The 16,783-nt window shown below is 37.5% G+C and overlaps 1 pseudogene; it reads right to left on the bottom strand.

Annotated features, from left to right (window-relative positions):
* The window catches only part of LOC149256668 (COBRA-like protein 4), a 45,574-nt pseudogene extending 29,878 nt beyond the window's left edge, over positions 1-15,696 (bottom strand).
* Positions 15,697-16,783: the final 1,087 nt, after the last annotated feature.

Genomic DNA, 16,783 nt, shown 5'->3' with positions numbered 1-16,783 from the left:
GAGGCAGGTTTATCTCAATAACATATTCGTCTATAATAACCTCTTTCAAGTTTTACATAAATATCTCGGATTGAGATATACAAAGGCATGATTGGACCCTATTCTGCAGGATTTGCTTAAATACAGTTAGTGACTTGGAGGCCACCTCATCAAATATGAGTTGTAAACAAATTTGAATTTCTCTTCTTAGCAACATAAATCCTCAAGGATAGTACCAGAACTCTTCAAATAGTTTTAGTTACCTTTATTTGTGTTCTATTTTTGTAATACAGTTTTTAGATATTTGTAGTAGCCCTTGATATTTTTATCAAAATATTTTGTAATAAACTGTATAATACTTCATCAATTGAAGTAATACATGTGGGCTTTTGATGCCAAAAATCTTAACTTTGTAATAAATATTCTGTTGTAGTTTTTCTAATGCAAGCCTTATGGCTCTAGTTTTGACAGAATTTTGTGCTTCGAGTATGTTATTCTAGTTTTTCATATCTTATTTCTACACATGATAAAAGTGTTTATAGGAAGGTCGACAAAATCATTATCTTTAGAAAGATATTTTTTTATTGGACTATTTGTTCATTATAACTCCTCTTTAATTGGTTTTTGTTTTGTGCTCTCTGACAAACATTAAAAGAGATTAGCTTATTAGGCTATTTGTCTGAAATAGCTCCTCTTAGAATTGGTTTGAGTCTGGCCATTCTGTTTCCCTTTAAATCTATTTTGTTGGGCTGTAGAAATATTCTACACGCATCCTAATCTTCCTAGTGGTCAAGTAATTAGTCTAGCTACTCAATTATTAGGAATCTCCTTACATTCTTTTGCTAAATTCTTATACAAATCAAATCGTTTTGTCAGGCTCGAAGCTGACACTTTCAAAAGGAAGCCGATGAGAGAGCCTTTAAATCATGAGTAGGGATTATCATTGATCGCCAACCACCCCCAATTAAAACCATAAATCTGGCCATTGTGCTTCAAATGTTATTGTTTAGTAACAAGTGAACAACGTTAAACAAATCCTCGTAACAACTGAGGGAGCCCCCTCTGGTTCAAGGGCTAGCTTGAACCTAAAGGTTGGTTGAGTCGGTTTCTTGGCGTAGTTTTTGCAGCCAAGCACTGCCTATGGGAAACACATACAACATGTTGCATCACGATTACTCTTGAAATCGTTTGTTTCATTGCTAATGTTTGAAATAATGTATTTCGTTCAAAATATTTTGATGATTTTTTTTTTAATATATAGTTTTCTTTGCAAAAGTTAAGAAATAATGTAATTTTGATTTTTTTTCATGAGTGGTCTGAGTTACAAAATATTTACATTATTTGTTAGTTTTTCTATCTTTTCATATTGATTATATGAAAATGACATTTGAGATTGTAAACCATTCAATTCTTTAACTCGAAGTATTGTAGTAAACATCATACCTTGTCTCTCTTACTCTCCAATATTAATAGGTTCATTGAGGTTGAATATGCAATCCTCTTACGTTCACTTGACTTGTATTTTTGACATGTAGTGTTTATGTTTGGACCGTGTTAAATGTGTTTACAGTTAATCGTAGGAAATAATACATTGTACAAAACAAAATTTTCATTCCAAACACTAGACTCACGACTAGTCTGTATAAGAAGAACATGAAGAGCAAGGTAGAAAATGGGAAATTTCTTGACACAGACTTCAAAATTGGTAACAAATTACTATTAAATCTCGTCTTCTGGTTCTTTCTCCTCCTTTGGATAATCTTCATCATCAATGGTGTCAATGTCCAAGTAGTTGTCAATCGGTATGCAGGTGGGCTTACACCATATTCTCCAATCTAGGGCTTGGTAGGCCCACGAGTAGTAATCCATGGTTCCACAGACACAGCAATGCAAAAACTCATGCTTTTCTCACATCATGCCTCTTGTAGCTGACATACCAGTAAAGGCGCAGTGTGGCACACTAAGGTCACACTTTGAACCACTCCACCATGAACTCGGATTTCATATGTGATTCCAACAATGGGATGTTGCTTCTGAAGTTGCTGAAGAGTGGGAATACTCAAAGAGACGAGGATGAAAATGCAGGATTCAAGGTGATTGTGGTTATGAAAATTTTCATCGATGTCAGTAGTAAGGCTTGAAGATTCTGTTGCGATTTCGAGTATTCAGGTGGGTAAATGGAAGCTAGTTCTCGGGTGTTTTCCTAAACAAAGTACTGGTGACCTTCTGCAATGTTCTTGGAAATGTTGTAGCCACCCTGTAGGAAATGGTCGAGCTCTCATAGGGTGTTTATGTGGCCAAGAAAGGTCGCCCGAACGAATGCGGTCCAATTTAAAAGATTACAATAGTCTTGTCTAACTTCCTTAGTGATTTAAAAATGAGATCTTAGATTAATATTAAGCTATTATAGACTCATGTGTAGGAATGCCTATATTACTTAGTGCAATGGGTACAAAAGATGGAGAATAATATAGACAATGAGCAGTTAGAGAAACATAATAGACAAACACACATCAACACAACAAATAATCAAGGAGTTCACCCAAAACTCTTGGGCTATGTCTCCTGGTCCAACTTTTAGTGGTGACCTCTCTATTATGTCTTCAAGAGCAGAGTTTTTACAAGTGTGAGCTCAAATCGAGTCTCAACACAACAGGAATAAACAACAGGGTTTTACTTGAATCCCTCAAGTCTTTTTGAGTACAGAGACTCTCCCTCTCACTCTCTGTCTTCTGTTTTCTCTCTGTCTCAGCACTACCTGCCCTCTCGCTGCCACTGATTGGCTTTTAAGCCTATCAGCACTTGTCTGTTCATCTCCCATTTCGGGCTCTCTGGCTTCCAACCTCTGTCCATTCAAATCCCCTATAAGCATTAAACAATCATTGTGAAATGCCTTCAGGTATGGTGGCCACCTGTTTTTAAATGGAAAGGACCATTGGCGCAGTTGAAATCCCCGGGAACATGTTTCTTTCTTTACACAGAGAAATACACTAAAAACACTGAAAAACCCACAAAACGCTTTCTATCGGACTTCACAAATCATTGAATCCGCCCTATAATCCTTTCGGATCTGCCTTTGGTCGCTATCGCAAGCCCACCATTGATCTGGGTGATCTCTGATCCAACGGTTGATATTCATTTTGGGTGGCTTATGCGTACGAGGATTACCCACCCGAAAAGGCAGTTTTCTCTCTCCGGCGCCAAGCCACGTGTCGGCTCGTGTATGGGATTGGGTGGAGCCCATCCAATACCACTTACCGCCTAAGGCACGCTAAAAATCCCGCTCATTATGGAACTCAAGTAATATAAGGTTGCATGTATAAACCTTTTGGGTCTGTTTTATCGCTCCGGGCGCATGTTCTTTGTATTTTGTTTATTTAACGAACCAAGATACATAGTAAAACCTTTTTACCAGAACACAAAATATATTAAATTGCATCCATAAAACCCTTCGGGTCTGGCTATCGCAAGTCACATATTGTATCAGCCCCACTCCTTTGTATCGCTACGATGCGATATTGCGATGCAATATATCGCAATCGCATATCGCCTAGCCTTCGGGCCACGGGTTAAGTCCTTCTATGTGCGTATTAGAGATGCGATATTGCGAGTAGATCTGGACCGTTGATCTGTGCACATGATCAATGGCCCTCGTTTAATTGTGCTGATCGCTATCGCGATTTCCGTAAGGACGCCTCCGATGGACTTCGCTTGCCACCTCCGATTGCGATATGCCGATTAGATCTGGACTGTTGATGGGTCTGATCTGATGGCTCCTGTGCAATTTTGCTTTAGCCTCCACTTAACTCAGTTTTCACCATTTCTTCATGTTTTTCCCCTGCGATAGTGCTTTCCGCCATTTGCTAATGTTTTTCCCTTGTGATAGTGTTTAAGTATATGAGGACTTAGAGGGTTTTAGGATCCATTTTGGATCACGCCTTCCCACTGAAAAGCTTTTGGACCACCAAAAGTTGGTTTTTAGACATCGATCAAGTGAGGATACAACTTCTTCACTTGCCCAATTTCTATCCATCGTGCACTCTTGGTTTTGAACCTTTGAGTCTAATCCTCAGGTACTCAACATCCCCTCTGTGCGTAGTTCTCACCTTCCTATCCAGAGCTATGTCTTCCTGCAACTCATTGAGATATTCAGGCAACAGATCATCAATAGAAGGCAACTGAATTTGCTCTTCGGGATCTTCAATCAATGAAGGTTCATACAGTCTCAAGTTTTCTTCATTAACGACTGAATAGATATGCATATAAGCTGGAAAATCAAGGCTAAAAGCATTTTCACCAATTTTCTCAAGTATCTTGAAAGGCACATACCTTATTGGATTCAACTTCTTACCTTCACCTTGCATTCTTTCTTTGCTGATGTACAACCAGACTTGATCACCAACTTGGAAACTATTCTCAATTCAATGCATTTCATGCCTTGCCTTGTACTTGGCCTAGCTTCTTTCCAGTTGTTCCTGCACTGCTTGGTGAATTTCTTGGATCTGTTCAATGAACTTGGTTGCTTTGTCCACATCACTATGTCCATCAACTGTTATGTCTTTACCAAAGACAAAATCCAAGGGAGACTTTGGTATAAAACCAAAACAAGTCTCAAAAGGAGATCTCTGAGTAGAAGAGTGCTTGGCACGGTTGTAAGCATGTTGCACATAACACAAATGCTCATCCCAAAGCTTGGGATGCTTATGCAATAGCCTCTGAGCAACTGGATCACTGTCCTATTGACCACCTTTGTTTGACCATCTGTTTGTGGATGAAATGTTGTGCTCTTCTTCAATTTGGTGTCCATCAACTCCTAGAGACTTGACCAAAACTTCCCAACAAATCGGGAATCTCGATCAGATATAATAGAAGTGGGTAACCAAAAATGAACCCATACATGCTGAAAGAACAACTTTGATGTTTTTTCAGCTGTAACCTGCTTCTTACAAGGTATCAAAATACACATTTTGTTGAACCTATCCACAACAACATACAAATAATCATGACCTTTTCTAGATTTTGGCAATCCCCCAACAAAGTCCATGGAAATGCTTTCCCAAGGATGAGAAGGAACTGGAAATGGAGTGTACAAGCCTATTTTTCTATTACTGGGCTTGCTTTTAGCACACATAGTACACCCTTTAATATATCTAGAAACTGTTTCATGCATTCTTGGCCAATAACAGAACATTTGCAACTGTGCAACTGTTTTACTTACACCAAAATGACCTGATATGAGTTTAGTATGTGCTTCTCGGATTATGTTAACTCTTTCATTTTGTGGAATGCATAACTTTCCCAAATGATATAAGAGTTGGTCCTTAACATAATAATCCAATTCTTCTACTTGCTTGCCATGACTTAAAGTTGCATATTCATCTTTAAAATCTACATCTTGGGCATATGTAAATTTCATGCATTACTGAGTTATGCTTTAGTATAGTAGATGCATTTATGATTGGTCTTGATAGCATATCTGCAACCTTATTGTGTATGCCCTTCTTATATCTAATGACAGGATGAAATTGTTGTAGAAAACCCATCCACCTATAATGTCTTGATTGTTGCAATTTAGTTTGTGAGTGCAAATATTGAAGTGGTTGATGATCTGTATGTATGATTGTTTCTTTGCCCATTAGGTAATGTTTCCACTTTTTCACACTCCGTACTAATGCATACAATTCTTTATCATATGTGGGATAATTAACTACTGCAAAATTAAATGTCTCAGAATGATAGCATATGGGTTTACCGTGTTGCATTAACACTGCTCCCATGGCATAGTCACTGGCATCTGTTTCAATCTCAAATGCATGTTGAAGATCTGGAAATGCTAGTACTGTTGCTGTACCGATTTTTTCTTTTAAGGCGTTGAAGGCTTTCTGTTGTTTGCCTTCCCACTGAAACACCATTTTCAATCCTATTAAAGCATTTAATGGAGCTGCAATCAAAGAAAAGTTAGCAATAAACTTTCTCCAATATTTTGCTGCTCCTAGGAAACTCCTAACCTCTGTAGCAGATTTGGGTTTAGGCCAGTTAACAAAGACTTCAACCTTAGAGGGATCTATCTTCAATTCACCACCCCCTACAATATGACCCAAATAATTTAAAGATGTTTTGCCAAATTCACATTTTGACAACTTCACATAGAGATTTTCTTTTCTTAAAACATCTAAAGTATACTTTACATGCTTCAAATGGTCTTCCCCTGTTTTACTGAAAACAAGAATGTCATCTAAATATAAAATTACAAAATCATCAATAAAAGGTCTGAGTACATCATTCATAACTCTCATGAAAGTGGCAAGAGCATTAGTTAAGCCAAAAGGCATAACTAGCCATTCATACAAACCTTGCTTTGTCTTGAAAGCAGTCTTCCATGCATCTTGTTCTGCAACTCTGAACTGATGATAGCCACTATGCAAGTCTAACTTGGAAAAGTAAACTGCTTCTTTCAACTGACCTAATAGATCATCAATATGAGGAAGAGGATAACGATTCTTAATCGTTATTTTATTCAATGCTCTATAATCAATGCACATCCTCCACAAACCATATTTCTTTCTCACCAGTACAATCGGAGATCCACATGGTGATGTGCTTGGCCTTATGAACCCTTTATCGAGCAGCTCCTGTACTTGCTTCTCTATCTTTGCATTCTCTAAAGTGGATAACCTGTACATTCTGATGTTAGGTAATGGAGCATCTTGCTGTAAATGAATATAATGTACTATTTACCTTTTGGGTGGCGGACCTTTAGGTTCTTGAAATAGGATATCATATTCTGAAACAAATTTAACTAAATCATCTTTCTGTTTAGCATCACAACCTTCAAATAGATTTGTTTTATCAGGGTTCTTTTCCTTTACAACCATTAGTAAAAATTGCTTGCATGAATTCACAATTCTTTTCATCCGCCTTGAGTTTATGAGAGAATAGTTATTTTTGAGTTTATGAGCTCTTACAATATATTCTATTCCATATTTAGTGAGTTGATACTTATTTTCAACTCTATAGAAAATGGCTTTCCTATCATACAAGTAAGGACTTCCCAAAACAATACCACATATATCCAAGGGAGCTATATCAAACTCAACCTCATCTACAAATGTTGACCCAATAGCAAACCTAAGTTTACATTGTCTTGTTACTTGTAGCTTTGCTTTATCACATACCCAACCTAATGGATATGACTTCTTGTGAGGTATTGTTAGTAATCCCAACTTCTTTACAATTGTTTCAGAAATCAAGTTTACTTGTGATCCACTATCAAATAAAGTATCAATCTTTAGGTGCTTGGAAATGACTCTAATATGAAAAATATCATTCCTTTTCGTCTCATTATCTTCATTATCAATGGATTGTGCATAATTACTTATGGATGCTTCAGAATTCTTAACTTTTATACTTGTGGCTGTGACTGTTGTTTCATCGCCTGAGTCTGACCTCAAGTCTTTATGAATAGCAGTACCAATCTTCTTCTTCTTACCACCGAAATTCTTAGGTCTCAGCTCCAGATGCAAAGACCAGCAGTGTGCATCATCGTGTCCATCCTTCTTGCAATGAGTGCATGAAGGTTTGTCCTTCTATACAATGTTTGTCTTCCTCTCCTTCAATTTTAGCTTCCTCTTTTCCTTGTTCTTTCTTGCAGAGTGTTTAGATGATCCCCCAACCTCTAGGTTCACATTCTTGCCTCTAGCTTCTAGATGTGTAGCCTGAACTGCTACATCATCTAGGCTAGTGGGATTAAACATGAGAATGGTGTGCTTCAAATGGCTATGCAGACCACCTATATACTTCAACAAAGTTTCAGGTGAGTTTAGAGATATGCCTAGAGTTAAAGCTCTTTTTCGAAATTCCTAGGTATAACTTTGTACACTTTGACCCTTTAATTGGTGAAGAGTTTGCTAGCTCATCATTGCTTACTGCATATAAGCTAGATGATAGAATTGTTTTTTGATGGCATGAACAAATTCATTCCAGGTACAAAGGATTTTACCATGTCTCTTCAGATTAGCTTGTGTTTTACCTTCCCACCACACTAGTGGAGTTCCTCCAAGTTGAAGGCTAGCCAACTGAATCTTTCTCCTTTCTAAATCAATGTTCTGCATCTTGCAATATACATCAATCTATCTTATCTAGTTATCTAGCTTCTTTGCATTTAGTTCTCCATCATAAATTGGCAAATCAAATTTTACATCTAATTTAATCAAAGAAGTTTTCTTCTTTTTCTTATCAGGGCTAGGAGATGAGGATGATGAAGGTGATGGTGGAGGAGATGAGGGAGGAGGCTTTTCCCCTTTCCCTTTGCCCTCTGGAGGGGCAACTAGAGAAGGTTCCTCTACTCCTTTGTCTTTTTTGGGTGTTGAAGTGCTTTCACCTTGACCCTTCTTAAATTCACACTACATCTCTTCCAACATGGTTCGCTTGGCCATAACACTTTCCATGAACTGAGCTTCTGATTCCAATGGAGTTTTTGTTTCCATTCTCCTCCAAGGATAGACTCTTCCAATCTCTGGATTAGTCTCAAAAAATCATCCTTCTCCTAGTTTGAGCTTTGACCTAGTTAGCATTCAAAATCCAACACAAGCTTGTCTAACCTTAACAAAAACCAAAACCAAAACCAAAATCTCTGATACCACTTGATTTGAAAATGAGATCTTAGATTAATATTAAGGTATTACAGACTCATGTGCAGGAATGCCTATATTACTTAGTGCAACGGATCGAAAAGATTGAAAATAATATAGACATGAGCAGTTAGAGAAACATAATAGACAAACACACATCAACACAACAAATAATCGAGTTCACCCAAAACTCTTGGGCTATGTCTCCTGGTCCACCTTTTAGTGGTGACCTCTCTATTATGTCTTCAAGAGCAGAGTTTTTACAAGTCTGAGCTCAAATAGAGTCTCAACACAACAGGAATAAAAAATAGGGTTTTACTTGAATCCCTCAAGTCTTTCTGAGTACACACACTCTCCCTCTCGCTCTCTGTCTTTTGTTTTCTCTCTATCTCAGCATTTATTGCCTTGTCTCTACCACTGACTAGCTTTTAAGCCTATTGGCACTTGTTTGTTCGTCTCCCCTTTCGAGCTCTCTGGCTTCCGGCCTCTTTTCGTTCAAATCCCCTCTAGGTGTTAAACAATCATTGTGAAATGCCTTCAGGTATGGTGGTCACCTGTTTTTAAATGGAAAGGATCATTGGCGCTGTTGAAATCCTCAGGAACACGTTTCTTTGTTTACACAGAGAAATGCACTAAAAACATTGAAAAACCCACAAAAACTCTTTTGATCGGACTTAAAAAATCATCAAATCTGCCCTATAATCCTTTCGGGTCCACCTTTGGTCGCTATCACAAGCCCACCGTTGATCTCGGTGATCTCTCATCCAAAGGTTGATATTCATTTTAGGCGGCTTATGCATATGGGGATTACCCACCCGAGGAGGCAATTTCTCTCTCTCGCACCAAGCCACATGTCAGCCCGTGTATGGGATCGGGCAAAGCCCGTCCAATACCACTTACCGCCTAAGGCCCTTTCGAAATCCCGCTCATTACAGAACTCAAATAATATAGGGCTGCATGTATAAACCTTTCGGGTCCATTTTATCGCTCAGGGCACATTTTCTTTGTATTTCGTTTATTTAACGAAAATGCGAAAATACATAGAAAAACCCTTTTTACTGGAACTCAAAATATATTAAATTGCATCCATATAACCCATCGGGTCCGGCTATCGCAAGTCGCATATTGTATCGACCCCGCTCCTTTGTATCGTTGTGATGTGATATTGTGATGCAATATATCGCAATCACATATTGCCTAGCATTCGGGCCGTGGGTTAAGTTCTTCTATGTGCGTATTAGCGATACGATATTGCGAGTAGATTTGGACTGTTGTTCTGCATGCTTGATCAATGGCCCTCATTTAATCGCACTGATCGCTATCACGATTTCTGTAAGGCCGCCTCCGATGGACTTCGCTTGCCACCTCCGATTGTGATATGCCGATTAGATCTGGACCGTAGATCGGTCCGATCCGATGGCTCTTGTGCAATGTTGCTTTAGCCTCTGCTTAACTTTGTTTTCGCCATTTCTTCATGTTTTTCCCATGCAATAGTGTGCTAATGTTTTTCCCTTGCGATAACTTTTAAGTATATGAAGACTTAGAGGGTTTTAGGATCCATTTTGGATCACTTAGGCCATTAATAGGTGTGTCGTTTACACTTTTTCTTGCCAATGCTCTGCATTTTTTTCGAAAGTATCAATCTAACATTTGATGATAATTCTATCATCTCACACATGAGATCAATGGCTCACAATGAGACATAGTGGCATGGAGGGCAGTTCTTCTTAGAGGGAACTCGTTACGACGTAATTGAAAATTTTCTTATATTTTCAGTCTGGAGAGATGTATTATTTATTCCATTCAAAATATGGAGTTGATATATAATTTCTAAAAAATATTAATAACAAAATTTATGTAAGTGTGGGTCACAAATCAAATAAAACAACAAATATTTTGACGAAATTTTTTTAATGTCATATTCTTTCAATGTTTAATATGTAGTTGACATATAATATTTACAAAATATTAATATAAAAAATAATACTGTATATGTATGTCATACTTTAAAAAATGTTAATAATTAACAAACATATATATACAAAGAGAGAGAGATTGTTTTCTATTTTGGAATATGAGGAGGCATGTATTAACATTTTAATGTGGAGGATATGAATCATCAATGAAATATTTCAATGTCAATTGTGTATATATTATATAAAATGAGAAGAAATAAAAAAATTCTTATACTTAAAACATTTTAGTAGTGCTTTTCTCAAAAATAGCATAGATCCATCTTAATTCTAGATCTATTAGGAGTCAAAAGTAATCAAAGCTCTCGAGGCGCAAACTTTTCCTTAGGTTTTACATTAAAATAAATGTTTGCATCTTGAGAAATTTGATCCCTCTAGACTTTTAGTAGATCCAAAATTAAAATGAATCTTCGTAATAAACAATAATATCAAAATTTAATTAAAAAAATAAAAACAAAAATAAAAAATTCCATAACATAAACATAATTCATACACCAATTTGATATTATAAAATCTGAATATATATATAATTTAAAAATAACTTAAACTAATTTTATAAACTAAAACATTTCACAGTTTTACATCTAAACGTTTCATAACAAATATTGAAATTTATACTTAAAACAAATATAATATATTACAAAATTATTAAATTCAACATACACTCACATTTTGAATCAAACAATAATTTATTAACTATTTTTTATAATTAAACCATTTATAAGATGTAATGATGCATATTTAGAATTTAATAAATTTCAATGTGATTCCTATTTTACATTATATATATATATATATATATATATATATATATATATGGAAATTATGTCATTTCACATATTTACAAGTTAATTAATTTTTATTAAAAATATCTATTAATATAGATAAGATGTTTTTTATTATATGTATATTATTAATTTAAATTGAGTAAATAAACTAGTAATATAATCATTGATAAAATTTGATAAATATTAATTTATAATAAGTATTACTGTACTTATTTATCATTTTAATCAAATTTGCAGTTTATTATTAATATTTTTTTATTTAATTAAAAATAAATAATAAAAAATTATAAATACCTTTTAACATATTTTAATAGCTAATGATTAATAATCGTTATATATAAAAAATAAAAGTTTAGTGAGAGATTCTTAAAATAAATAAAACCTTGGTCATTAATTCAATTAGGAAAATTAAAATATACTACATTAACATGATCGAACATTTGTATTAAAAAGGGGGTTTGTGGGGCAGCTATTTCGTGCCTTGAAACGAAATAATGGCGAAGAGGAGACCGTGGTTCAAATGATCGCTTTTCCTATTGGGATTCATGTGTCCCTACTTGAATCCAAAGAAAAGAGAATGGACAAGAAGATACCATGAGTGGGTTAAAAGGATTGCTTCCCTTGCCGAAAGAAGCCTAGTTTTCAAATGATTGCATGATCACTAAGCTTGCCTCAAGGAAGGGGGCACAAGAAGAAAATATATAGCCTGGTTCAAATGATGATAGCTTCGATTGTTGGAGCTTAGGGTGTGTTCATAATCTAGCTAAGGTTGATTATATCAAGTGTGAGTACTAGGGAAAACTAGCTAAGCTTATTCTAGTCGGAACTATGCAGAGATCTAGGTAAATACAAGAGACATGAAACAAAGCATTCATTTACCATTGAGGTGCAAAAGCATGCAATTCTTATTAGATATATCGATGATTTCGTTTTTTGTGCTCCGGTCCAAAGAGATGCTTATAAAACTATCCTACATTAGAACAAAGACTCATCACTATGGTGCAGGTATATGAAGACCATCGTGCCTTGCTATGACACAATGAGGCCTTGAAAATGCACTTCAAGGCTCCGATAAACAAGCCCACCCTCCCTGCTCCTCCAAATCATGATTCCATGGGTAAATGAATATTGAAAGGCCAGCATGATGGGTGAATGAATCTATTCACATTGTTGAGAATAAATCGAAGTCTCCTAGTCCTAAGCTATGCTCAGGCAGGTGAGGTCCTCACCGGGATGGGTAGAAATGGTCGTTGAGAAGAGTTTTGTGTTTCTCGTTTTTGTGGTGTGGGGAACCAGTATGTAGCGAGTAGCAAGTGAAATTCAATTGATCGAGAGCCCCATATCCATTCGGAGATCCAAAGCGAGTAGTAGAAGAAAATTCTTCAAGACGTTTTCGCTCATACAATTTTATTATGACAAACTCTTCTCGATTGCACTAGATGCCAACAATATCTAGTAAGATATCAACTACTATCTTTGTGGGATCACTACATAAAATTCTTTCTATTCATTAAAGCTTGGGGCGAGACAGAGCATAATCTTGCACCACAGTGGCATAGCCATACAAATAGGTCCCTAATTGGTGGATCCCACATCTGCGCCAACCTTAGCCCCACCCTGAGTGACGATATTAATGCCTATGTATCCACGACTTGCTGAATCGTCATATAGATAGGGAAACAAAACTGATTTTTTATTATTATCACCAAATGTTGCATCATGCTACATTTATTCACCAATTTGGGCAGTTGTTAGTGTCGCCCTTGTTTTGAGCATCACTACTATTTAACCTCACATGAAACAAGTGGTTGGACAATGTAATGAACATAATTTGTTGTTTCATAATATAATCAACGTGGATCTTTTTCCTCCTTAGTATTTTCATTCAGCATTATAAACACAACCACGTATCTCTCATGTGATAAATGCCAACCTGCATTCATACCAAATGCCATATTCATTGAGTGAACTCTTGCACATTGACGGTGGCTAATGTGACAACCAAATCACTGTCAAGGCACAAAAGATGAAATTTTATAGAGAGTAGAGCTCATGTCCTCCCCTGGGCACAGTTAGGAGACTAGTAACCTCATATTGTATTTAAGAAGACCAAAAAACATAGATTGATTGTAGTAGCTTCATAGCGAGTATAGAACTTTGTTGGGATAGTGTTTTGACAAATCCCTGTGGTAACAATCTTTGTGACACTATAAATGGTTAGGCCATTTTCGATACTTTTTACCAATCTATGTGACACCAGAAATGTGTAGTCCCTTTTCGATACTTTGTGGCTGGTACTCTTAAAATCCCTTTCTTTCTAAAGTACAACTATGAAGTTCATTGACTAGCAGAGTTTGATGCTGCAAAACATGTTGAAGAGGAAGCATTTCAAATGACAGAAATTGGTTGGATGGTATTGACCGAAGTGGACCTATTCAATGCATCCAGTGGCATATTCACTCAGGATGGCAGTGCGAGTTGAGGGAGGAGTAGCTCATTTGTGGTGCAGGGTCTCCTATCAAAAATAACTTTCATTTTGTGCTGGTAATTCTGAAGGTTTCCACTCAACTGCTGATCAAAGATCTTTTAGTTATAGATGCATCAGAATTACATATAACAGAGCTAATTAACCATGGAACTTAAAAGAACATAAAGAATACAGAAATAACGAGAAGAGCTTCAAACCATGAGAAAATTATTTGATTACGGAGTTAGTCCAATTTGGTCTATGTCTTCGGGCCTTGCGCAATAGTTGGGAGGCCTTCATTCATTAAATGGCATGGAAAGAAAGAAGTACAAGTAGATTTTTATATAAAATGTCCTTATACCTCCAATCTGGAAGAAGGATGAAGAATGGAGAGCTAGCTTTAGAAATAGACAGTACTACTAAACTCCTAACGAAAAATCATGCAAAAACACCTATCCAAACACCCAATTTGGATAATTGGGCGTTATACAACTTCTGAGAATGTTCTTGCTGCTAAGGCAAGGTCTCAGCTTGCTGCCAAGGTTAGGGTCTATTGCACAATAGATTCTAAATTAATCAGCCAATCCTCTCTACCTTTCTCTCACACGGATGGTCCTTTATATAAGCTGGCAAAAAAATCCCTTAATACCCAGGCAATTCCAAACAAATGTCAAAGTTCCAATAGAGGTTCTTAGGGCCCTAAATAGTGTGTGGAAACAACTATTAAAAACGTAGAAAAAACCAGCATCGAATAGTCCAAACATACCATTTTTTTTAAACCTCAAATCTATGGACAATACAAAGAATCGGTGCTTCCTTGAACCCAGCAGCATTAGCAGAGAATCAACATTTATTTTCAATCAGCGGAAAAAGGTGTGCCTTTTACATTAAGCAATGAACACAAGGTAATAAGGCAAATCCATCAACAATTATAAACTGCAGTATAATAAATATCGCATCCGAGATCCATTGCAAATAGCAATCGGCGAATAAACCAAAACCCATACATTAGGCGGCCAAACCCATACATCAGGTGCTCTATGGACCCACTAGGATTATTAATATAATGTATAAAATATCGTGTCTGGAAGCCCCATCGCAAATCATAATTGGCGAGGTGTTACTCTATGAAACTGCTCCCGTTGCAATCTGTGATTTCGATTCATCGCATTGCAACCTGACTTGCTCCAGGGGATGATTCCTTAATCTTTCATGATGTACGATTTCCATATCGCAAATTATGACCCGACTCTGCGATTTTGATGTATCACATTGCAACTTGGCTTGCTCCGAGGATCGATTCTTTCATCTTTTCCTATTGCGATGGGTGATCACGATTTGATCGCATTGCCACCTTGGGACGATTTTCCTTAAGCCCCGACGTCTTACTTCTACGATATGCGATATGTGGGACCAATGGAAACCTGCTAGTTGGTTCTTCCCCATTCGCTAAAGAGGCTTGCCACAATATCTTCTCCTGCCACCTGCCCAAGTCAAACCTGATCTTTTTTTTTCTCCGTAAATGCTAATTCTATTAAAAAAGTGAAAAAATATGTACAATGAGGTCAGGACCTTAGAGGAGGCCGAAGCCAGTCCTCAGCCAAAAAAATAGGGATATTACATTTCAGCCCTACATCCAGATTTACAATGCAGACTTCAAAGGTTTTGCTTTGGTTCCTGACATACTGACTAAATTTACCAGACCTACAATCTTCATGGCCTGCATTGACTAAAAGCACAAAAAAGCCCCTGGCATAATCATTTGTGAGACAAAAAATGAAGCCTGGATTTGCAGTTGTGACTGCCTGAAGCTTGAGAATAAACCAGTTATCTACCTCTAACTTCAGACTCAAAACCATAAAAACAAAATAACAAAACATATGAGCTAGAGAGCCACCCGGCAAGAAGGAGCTGTGCTCAATCGGCATGTCTTGGCAAAGCTGGCATGTCCTCCTTTTCCTGGCTAGTAGAGGCCAGCCAAGTCACGAGACCATCTTCGTCCAGAACTGGCTCGCCATCCGGATGAGTAACCAAGTGCAGAACTCCAATATCTTGTTGAGATGGCCCGCAAACTAAAGCGTCTTCTTGTAATGGAACCGGCTGCTGAGGTGCTTCCGAAGCAGGGGCGTGCTCATGCATATGGTCCGCATGATATACTCGTCCTGATAGGTCCCCGAGCAGAATACTGTCATCCTGAGAAGGTGAGGAAACGGAAGGAATCGAACTAGACGGATTGCCCTCCTCTTCTGAGACAAATATTGTAAAATTGACTGTCACTATAGGCCTATTGAGCTGACTCTGGAAAGAAAACCTGGAGGTCTGATAAGAATTGTTCGGAGGAAACCTATCCTGATCCAACGACGGAGAAGAGGGCAGAGCTAAGGCAATAGGAGCGACAATCTGAGGCACAGGTCGTGAAAGGCTTCCTCTATTTCCTGAGTGACTTCCCCTACGCGGGATTCCTCGTCTGCGCGACATGATTAGAAGGGCAGAGAAATAGGGAGAACAATTGAGAAAGAGCAAACCAGAAGAAATGAAAGCGCTAAAAACTTCAGGGCGTCTCCAGCACCAATCAAACATCCATACCCAAATGAAAATACAGCAGAACTGAAGCGGCTTAGCTTCATAATACCCTGAGACATTAATTGCGTTGCGCGGATCCATGGCACTGAGCCAGAGTGTATGCAGAGCAGCCATGCTCGAAATGAATTCTAACCAACTTCGAGGCTGCGCAGGAATTAAATCTCCTACCTTTAACTTGTTATATCCACCTACGGCATGTACCATGCAGTCCTCCGGCCTGCCATCCGTTAGGCCAGCTGTCTGTCTGGCATAATTCCTCATTGAATGCTGGAAGAGTCACCCGCATCCGGGTGAGTGTTCTTGATCTGAGACTTGTCCCGAGTGACAATTTCCTGGACTTTGGCAATCTGGTCCTCAGAAGCT

The sequence above is a fragment of the Pinus tabuliformis genome, chromosome 7, assembly GCF_031772625.1.
Source record: "Pinus tabuliformis cultivar Carrire ecotype Pingquan chromosome 7, CPIR1, whole genome shotgun sequence".
Lineage (NCBI taxonomy): Eukaryota > Viridiplantae > Streptophyta > Pinopsida > Pinales > Pinaceae > Pinus > Pinus tabuliformis.
Note: the sequence above shows the minus strand (reverse complement) of the source record. Positions and strands in the feature narration are given on the sequence as shown.